The 9,307-nt window shown below is 42.6% G+C and overlaps 1 non-coding gene across 1 annotated transcript; it reads right to left on the reverse strand.

The window, feature by feature from the left end:
• Positions 1–8,008: 8,008 nt before the first annotated feature.
• LOC126083475 (U6 spliceosomal RNA) lies at positions 8,009–8,112 on the reverse strand. Its single transcript, XR_007518820.1, has one exon. It is a non-coding gene; the product is annotated as a U6 spliceosomal RNA (small nuclear RNA).
• Between the last annotated feature and the right edge of the window lie 1,195 nt (positions 8,113–9,307).

The following is a 9,307-nucleotide window of genomic DNA, read 5'->3' on the forward strand; positions in this document are numbered from 1 at the left end:
CTGGACTTGAGTCCTGTCCCTGCCACATACTTTTGGAGTGATCTTAGACAACTTACGTTACATCTCTGTGCAATGTACTCATTTTTAAGGTAAGAGTATTAACAGTATCTATCTCAGAATTTCAATCAGGATCAAATGAATTAATATGAAAGGGCTTAGAACAATGTCTAAACCATAATAAAAAAAAATAAATGATGTCACTTTGAGGACTAAAGGGCACCTGACCCAAGCCCTGGTATTTTCAATTGCTTCATATACATACGAAAGCTGGACAGTGAATAAGGAAGGCGGAAGAATTGATGCATTTGAATTATGGTGTTGGCGAAACCAAAAAACCCAGTGCTGTCAAGTCGATTCCGACTCAGATAGGACAGAGTAGAACTGTCCCCATAGAGTTTCCAAGGAGCGCCTGGTGGATTTGAACTGCCGACCCTTTGGTTAGCAGCCGTAGCATTTAACCACTACGCCACCAGGGTTTCCATGGTGTTGGTGAACAATATGGAATATACCAAGGACTGGAAGAAGAACAAATCTGTCTTGGAAGAAGTACAGCCAGAAAGCTCCTTAGAAGCAAGGATGGCAAGACTTCATCATACATACTTTGGACATGTTATCAGGAGGGACCAGTCCCTGAAGAAGGACATCATGTTTGGTAAAGCAGAAGGTCAGAGAAAAGAGGAAGACCCTCAATGAGATGAATTGACACAGTAGCTGCAACAATGGGCTCAAACATAGCAACGATTGTGAGGACAGCATAGGACCGGGCAGTGTTTTGTTCTGTTGTACATATGCAACTATGACTTGGAACCAATTCGACAGCACCTAACAACAGCAACAAAATGATGATAATGTTGAACAGGTGGGTGTAGTTCTGGAGCAATTATGGCCTCACTAGTGTTATCTGTCCTTCTTTATCAATTATAGTCTTCAGTGTCAGACAAACCCAGTTCCAAATTAGTCATCCAAGTGTGAGCCTTTCATAAAATTTACTTAAACTCTCTGATCCTTGGTTTCCTCCACTGTAAATGAGAGTTGGTATAAGGATAAAATGGCAAAAATGAAAATAACTTGCTTGACATGGTGCCTGACACAGAGTAGATTCTCAGTAAGTGAGAACTGTGATGGAGACTAACATGTGTTCACCAATCTTCATTTTACTCTCCTTCAGGGCATACTGCCATACTACAGTTTCCAGCCTCCTGCGTAGTTAGGTGGGGCTATTTTTTTTTATAAGACTGAGTTCTGGTCAATGTAATGTGGGCAGAAGTGAGACACATACTTGCAGGCCTGCCTTCCTCCTCAATCAGTTTCCCTGACTGTGGAGCCAGAAGTGATAGTGGAACCAGAGGATAGAAGGTTCCAGAATCCCTACAGCACCACCTAGAGCAGAGTGCTTCAACTAGGAAAACCCACTTGGGACTGCTGTGCCAAGGAAAAGGAAACTTTTATTGTGATGCACCTCAGAAACGGTGGGCACAGCCATTAGCCAACCTAATACAGAGCCATTTCTGTTATTACTGTAACATCATTATTTGTATCCCTCAACATTTCTGGCCCCAGTTGGCACAAGATTAATTGTGCTTTTGAAGAGTGTGTTGTTTTGTGATAACATCTTAAATCTGTGCATACTACTCCTACATGAAATTCTAAGTCCTATTTTGAGTTCTGTTTATTTTATGCCGCCTTACCCCTGGCCCTGTGGCCTACCTCCACGGGGCCTGTATTAGTGTCCTAGAGCTGCCATAACAAAATACCACAGCCTGGGTGACTTATAAGAACAGAAACTTACTATCTCACAGTTCTGGAGGCTACTAGTCTGAATTCAGGGTGTCAGCAGAGCTATGTTCTCTCTGAAGGCTTTAGAGGAGATCTTTCTTGTCTCTCTCAGCTTCTGGTAGCCCCAGGTGTTCCTTGGCTTGCACACACATCTTCACATGGCCGTGTCTCCTCTGTGTCTCTCTGCCTCTTCTCTTTTTTTTATAAGGAGCCACTCAGATTGTATTAGGACCTCATGTTAACTTAAATGATAACATCTTCAAAGACCCTATTTTCAAACAAGGTCATGTTTATAGGTACCACGGGTTAGGACCTCAACATATCTTCTTATGAGACACAATTCAATCTATAACAGTGCCCAGTTCCTCAAAAAATGTCTGTGGAATGACAACAGGGTTAAGTACTCATAGGTGAGGTACAAAGGTTTCCTATTCGTTGTATCACTAGCCCTTTTTTCCTCCTCTCTTCTCTTTTCCTTCTTGTGGGTTCTTTTGTTCACTCACTCATTGACTTAGCAAATATTTATTGAGCTTCTACTCTGTGCCAGGCACTGCATAAGACCCAGGGATATAGCAGAGAACTCGTAAACACAATCTCTTTCCAAGGATCTTACAGTCTAATGGGAAAGTAAGAGAAGTAAACAGCATCTTCAATGAAAACCACTGGCCCATAAGCCCTGTGAGCATTGTGTCTGTCTTATAAACTGTGGCATCTCTGTGCCTCGTATTGAACAAGTGATGGAGTAAAAAAAATTGGTGCTATGGTGGTTTAGAGGTAGGCACTGAAAGGGGAGGGTTCTTGAAGGAGGTGATGGCCAAGCTAAGTCCTGAGGGTTGAGTGGGATTCACCCATACAGAGGAGATTGTGTGGGAATGGGGGGTCTTTATTCAAAGCAAAGGGAACAGCACGTACCAAGATCTGGAAGAGAGAAAAAGGCCACATTCTTGGAACTTCAAGTCATCACACTGGTAGATGGCTTTCGAAGGGGGAGGAGGTGAGAGATGTGGCTGAAGAGGTAAGTAGGGCCAGATCATATTCAAGAATGCTGAGGGGCTTGGCCTGAGGCACTAATAAAGACTTGGCCGGACTGGTAGCTGATATTTCACTGGCTAATTCCTCTACTGAAAAGAATAGGAGTAACCATGGGAGCAAATCAGCTCAGCCTCCCAAAGCTGGGGCAGGAACTAAACACCAGGGAAAAGCTACTGCTTGCCACTCCAGAAGAACGTGTGGACCCTGGCCTGTGAGGACACAGCCCAGGGAAGCCCAATTGTCTCATTATTCTTGCTGCATTTTAGATTCCACACCTGGGTACCACTGGCGTGTCATTCCCCCTCTGGCTATTGTTTGTGTCTCTTCTCCACTGGGATGATGGCAATCTGTGGCACAATTGCAGGAGCCCTTGTGCTCTTCATGATCACCATTCATCAGTCTTAATGTGTCCTCTTTAGAACAGCCTTGCAATTAGCTAATAACCCACTGGCCCAGGCAAGTGGGCTAGAGTATGTCTTCATTGAGCTTATTGGCTGGGAAATAAACAATAGATTCATATAGGCTCTTAGTTATTTGAACTTATTTACAACATTTTCTTAAATTTCCCTTCAGTTATTTGTCTTCATCTAACCCTGGACCAAAGATTTTGCCATGAAACACATTCAGTATGTGTGGTGAAATGAGTTCCTTTATGTGGCCTTTTGCCTTGGTTCTTTGGAAAAACAGTTTGAGAGATTTTCTCCTTAAGCCCTGAGGAGTTGCCTTTGCCCTAGTTTTCTACCCCAGAGTCTTCTTACTTTTGTCCAGGTTAATTGACATTTCCTGGTTAAACTGTAAACAACTTGATGGTTTGATACTTTTTACCTGGTCCTAAGCTGCAGCCTGCCCTGTGATTGGGATTGGTGCAGGGATTGGTCAATAGACTATGCAAATTAGGTGACTACTACCTACTATACAAATGAAGTGTCCGTGGCCTACTGATAAGGGATTGGTCAGTTTGTGTCCTCCTCCCTTCCTCCCCCTCTGGGAGTGGCCATGCCTTCAACTGACAAGGAGTTGGGTATATATATGCAGCCAACCCCACAGAGGTTTTTCAGACCAGGGTTTTGAACCAGTTCATTCTGATTCAAACCCGTGGTGAAATTTACATTTCTAATAAGTTCCCTGCTGAGAATTTGTATTTCTAACAAGTTCCCAGGAAGTTGTACATAAGAATCACCTGGGGATCTTGTTAAAATGTAAATTTTGATTCACTGTATCATTTGCACTGATAGCAAAGGCCCTTGAGGAGCTGAGAAAGCTGTCCAGCACTGAAGAAGGGAGGCTGTGCCTATAGCTTCCTGATCCTTATCCTGAGTTGTAGCCTTTTGATCCTGATCCTGAGTTGCACCCCCGTTACTTCCTTAATAAACCACTTAACTACAGGCATGGTCTGTGAATTCTGTATGGCCATTGCAACAGATTATCAAACCCACAAGAGAAGTAGAGAGTGCCGTGGGACGGATGGCTGGTGTCAGAACTGGTAAAAAGGTTGGAGGGTGGAGGTATGTCTGACTTCCACCTCATAGAAAGCAGCCTTGGGCTGATCTTGATACCCATTATCCCCCCTAAAGTTAGACAGGTTCTGATTCTTTTACCACTCCCGCCATTTTACAGTATGGCACAGTGGTTTAGAGCACAAGTTTTGAAGTCAGACAAAAAATGGGTTCAACTCCTGGATCTGGTCCGTACTAGCTGTCTGTACTAGTTACTTATCTTCTCTGACCCTTGCTTTTGTCATCTGTAAAATGGGGGCGCAAGATTCAATGAGACAATGTACATCTCATTTAGCACAATGTCTGACATGCATTAAGTGAAAGCCATTATTTAAGGTTCAAAAAATGTTTATTGAACACCTACTATGTGTCGTGTACTCAACAAAGAACCTTCTGCTTCTGGGTGGGTTTATTTGTTCTGCTTTTAAATTACTGTTATAAATTGAATTATATTCCCCGAGAATATATGTTGTAAATCCTAATCCCTATACATGTGGATATAATCCCCCCTGGGAATGGGGTTTTCTTCTGCTGAATACTGAAGTACAATAGTCATCTCCAAGAAAAAGCAATTGTGTGACTGAGTTGTGAGCTGAACTAGCTGCTGTTTTCAGGAACCACCAGTTTTCAAAAATGAATGAAGACACCCTGTCACTTCAAGGAAAGCAACTGACGGTATATCAGCGTAGGATGCGTTTTAAGCCAATCACTTTTAAAATATAAAAGGAGCACCTTAGGCACAGAAGCAAGCAAGCACAAATGGAAAAAGATTAATGCCACATAAAGATCACCAAGGCACCAAGGAAGAGAAGCTAAAGGAAACAAGGACCTTCCCCGACAGCCAACCGAGAGAAAGGCCAGTGCCCAAAATTCAGACTTCCAGCCTCCTAAACTGTGAGAAATAAGTTTCTGCTTGTTGAAGTCACCCCCTTTTGGTATTTCTGTTAAGCAGTACTAAGAAACTAAGACAATTACCATAAAGGAAACAAGCTTAGGTTGGGAGTTTTTAGGAATCTGCAGATCCCTGGAGGTCCCTGAGATTCTCTCACGGATCTGAGAGGTAAAAACAATTTTTATGACAATACTAAGATATTATTCACCTTTTTTCCTTGTTTTGACATTTGCACTCATAGTGCAAAAAATAATGGTGGGTGAAACTGCTGGCGCCTTCGCAGGAAATCAAGGCAGTGGCGCCAAACTGTTCAATGGCCATTGTATTCCTCACTGCTATGCTCTCACAGAGGAAAAAAAAAAAAAAGCAGTTTTACTTGAGAATTCCTCAGTGAAGCAGTAAAAATTATTTTATTATATCTTGACCTTTGAGGACACATCTTTTTAATATTTTGCACGACAAAATGGAAAGTGTACAAAAAGCACTTCTGCTGTACACTGAAGCACAATGGTAATCTCCAAGAAAAGCACTCATACAACTGAACTGTGAGCTGAACTAGCTACTCTGTTCACGGACACCAGTCTTCAAGAATGGATGAAGACACACTGTCACTCCAAGGAAAGCAACTGACTGTACTTGTTGCCAAGCAAAAATTAGAATTCTGGAAAAATTTTATCAGTTACTGTGAGCCTGACAGTTTCCTAATAGTTAGAAACTTTTGTGACAGTATTGGCGATATTAACAAATGTGGTTTTTAAATCTTGTAAAATTAAATACATTGACGTTTGGAAGATATATATAATTCTGTTAATCAGTAGTCTTCAAATGACTAATGTGTAGTGTTATAAAATCATGTATGAGTAAAGGACCCATTGAAAGTAAAAGCTAAAGCAGTGAACATTAACGTAACAGAGTAACAATTGTCAAATTTTGGTGCAGTATGAAAAAATAATATCCACAATTATTTGAAAAAATTATTGAAACACTCTTTGCTGTGTGATGGTTAAGGTTGTCTGTCAATTTGGCTGGGACATTATTCTCAGTGGTTTGGCGGTTACCATGTAGTTTGGCAGCTACGTAATGATGTAATTGCCTTCATGATGGAATCTGATATAATTACCTCAGTGATGAGATCTGTTACGAGCAGCCAATCAGTTGGAAGGGGGTTTCTTTGGGGGTATGGCCTGCATCCAATATAGGTGGGCTTTCTGGCAAAGCTCTCAGGTTTTTGCTCGCTCTGGATCCTGCAGCTTGCTCCTGTTCATCTGACCTCCGGTTCTTGGGACTTGAGCTAGCAGCTTACCTGCCAGTCTTGGGATTTATCGACTTCCTCAGCTACACGAGTTAGGAGAAGCCTCCAGCCTGACCCACAGACTTGGGACTTTCCATCCTCTACAACCACATGAGCCATTTCCTTGATATAAATCTTTCTCTCTGTCTATATATATATATATATATTTTATATAGGTACATACGCTTCACTGGTTTTGCTTCTTTAGAGAACCCAGCCTAAGACACCCTGAGTGAAGAAAACCAAAGACTCAAGAAAGCAATTAGTCCAAAGGGGTAAAGGCCCGCATGAACCACAGCCTCCACTTGCCTGAGAACAGAAGAACTAGATGGTGCCCTGCTATGACTACAGACTGCTCTGCTCTGACCAGTAACACAATAGATGGTCCCAGTTAGGGTGGGAAACAAATGTAAAACAAAATTCAAATTCATGAAAAAGACCAGACTTACTGGTCTGGTAGAGACCGGCAGAACCTCATAGACCATAGCCCTAAGACACTGTTCAAACCTGGAATTGAAACCACTCCCCGAGGTCACCTTTCAGCCAGACAATAGACAATCCCAAAAGGTAGACAGTAACACCCATGGGGAATGTGCTCCTTAGAATAATCAACTATATGAGACCAAGGGGCAGTATTTGCCCAAAAGCAAAGATGAGGAGGTAGGAAGAGGAAGGAAAACTAAACAAATGGAAATGGGAAACCCAGAGTAGAAATGGGGAGAGTGCTAACACATTGCGGGGATTGCGGCCAATGTCATGGAAAAACGTGTATGAACCATTGAACAGGAAACTATTTTGATATGTAAACTTTCACTTAAAGCATAATAAAATGTTTTAAAAAAATACTCCTCACTTTCCAACAGCATATTCATATACTTCAACCAAGATGACATATCACTACAGATTGAATTCAGAAGCAGCTATGAGAATCCAGCTGTTTTCTATTAAGCCAGACATTAAAGAGACTTTCAAACATTTAAAACAATGCTATTTTTTCCCAGTTAAAAAAGAAGTCTTGGAAAATAGAAGTATTTTCCGTAAAAGTACAGTGTTTATGTTAACATATAATGGGTTTATTGTTATTTTTAAATAAGTTAAATAGTAAATATAATTTTCTCAGTATTATTTTCCAGTATGATAAATACGGACAGATATAACTCACATAAACAAAATCTTATTGGGGTTCTCTTAAGAGTGAAAAGGGGTTCTAATACCAAAAATTTTGGGAACTGCTGATTTAGAGTGCTGACTAGCCAGGAGTTTCCAAACTCAATGGCTTAGTGCAACAACCATTTGCTATTTCTCACAATTTGGTGGGTTGCTTGGGTGGTTCTTCTCTCTCACGTAGTGTTGACAGAGGTCACACATGCAGCTCATTCAGCCTCTGCCACTTGGTGTCTCATCCTCCAGGCTTCTACACGTGGCCTCCCTTTCCAGCAAAATAGTCTAGGCTTCCTTACAGCATGGCAGCTGGGTTTCAAGGGAGTGAAAGTGGAGCTGACAGGCCTCTTAAAGGTATCACTTCTGCTGGAACACTTCGTGAATTTGCGTGTCATCCTTAGGCAGGGACCTTGCTAATCTCTGTATCGTTCCAATTTTAGTATATGTGCTGCCAAAGCAAGCACTCAAATTAGATTTTGACATCTGTTACTCCTCCAGGGCCTACACCTCTGAGGCCCTGGCCCCAGAGGGCAGGCCAAAAACCTGTTGCTGTCGAGTTGATTCCGACTCATAATGACCCTATAGGACAGAGTAGAAGTGCACCATAGGGCTTCCAAGGAGTGGCTGGTGGATTCGAACTGCTGATCTTGTGGTTAGCAGCCAAACGCTTAACTACTGTGCCACCAGGGCTCCTTACAGAGGTCAAGACATGATTAATAAATTCTCCTGCCCTGGACCCTCCTTTATCCTGCTACTTTTATCCTACCGCCTCTATCTCATGCCAGCTCCACGGATGGGTATGGCTTCCTGGGACTCTGTGTTGAGAAGGATTCTGAATTGGCTTAGCAGGATAGAGGCCTTAGCAAGATAGGTTCAGGAAGTCTTCGTGGGCACAGAAAAGGGGCAGGTAGGATGCCTTTCTGGCACTTGCCATTCCTATTGTTAACGAGGGAGCCTCCTTAGAGAGGTGCCTCTTCAATCTTTTCCCAAACCCAATACCTCAATAATTTTTTCACTGCTTTTTCTTAGGCAAAGTTCCCAAGTTTTAAATCTTACCCTCACTTTTCTTTTATTCCATAGTCTCTGCTCTTTCCCTCCTTTCCACCTCTTCCCGCAGCATTGTTCCCCTAGGTGAAAAATGGGGAGCAAATTTATAAGAATTAAGTACGATTTGAAGAGAAGGTGCCAGGGCTCCATACCCAGGACCCCCTGTGTCATTGAGCCCCTCAGAAGAGAATTTGCTTTTAGACACTGCCTGTTGGTTGCTAAGACTCAGATGCAGCCCTCCCTGGTGTAAGCAAGAGGTCTACGCAGGGCCCCCAGCTGCCAGTTCAGATGCTGGAGCTTGTATTTTTAGCTCAAGGCTCCCATTCCTGTTGGAATACACATTCCGTCGGATGGGGTTACATTTGCAATAGCCACCAGCCAGCCTGTGGTCCCCTCCCAGTGCTCAGACACTGCCCCCTCCATGCCTTCATTCAGGTTGGCCTCTCCATCTGGCATGCCCTTCCCCAGTCTCCTCTGATAAAAACCACTCTTGCTTCAAGGACTAGCTTCAGAACACCTGCACCAGGAAGGCTCCCTCAGTCTCCCTAGTTGGAATTAATTTCTCCCCATTTAGAGTCTAATGGAATTTTCTTTCCTTCCCTTGAGTTAAGA

The sequence above is a fragment of the Elephas maximus genome, chromosome 9 (assembly GCF_024166365.1).
Source record: "Elephas maximus indicus isolate mEleMax1 chromosome 9, mEleMax1 primary haplotype, whole genome shotgun sequence".
Lineage (NCBI taxonomy): Eukaryota > Metazoa > Chordata > Mammalia > Proboscidea > Elephantidae > Elephas > Elephas maximus.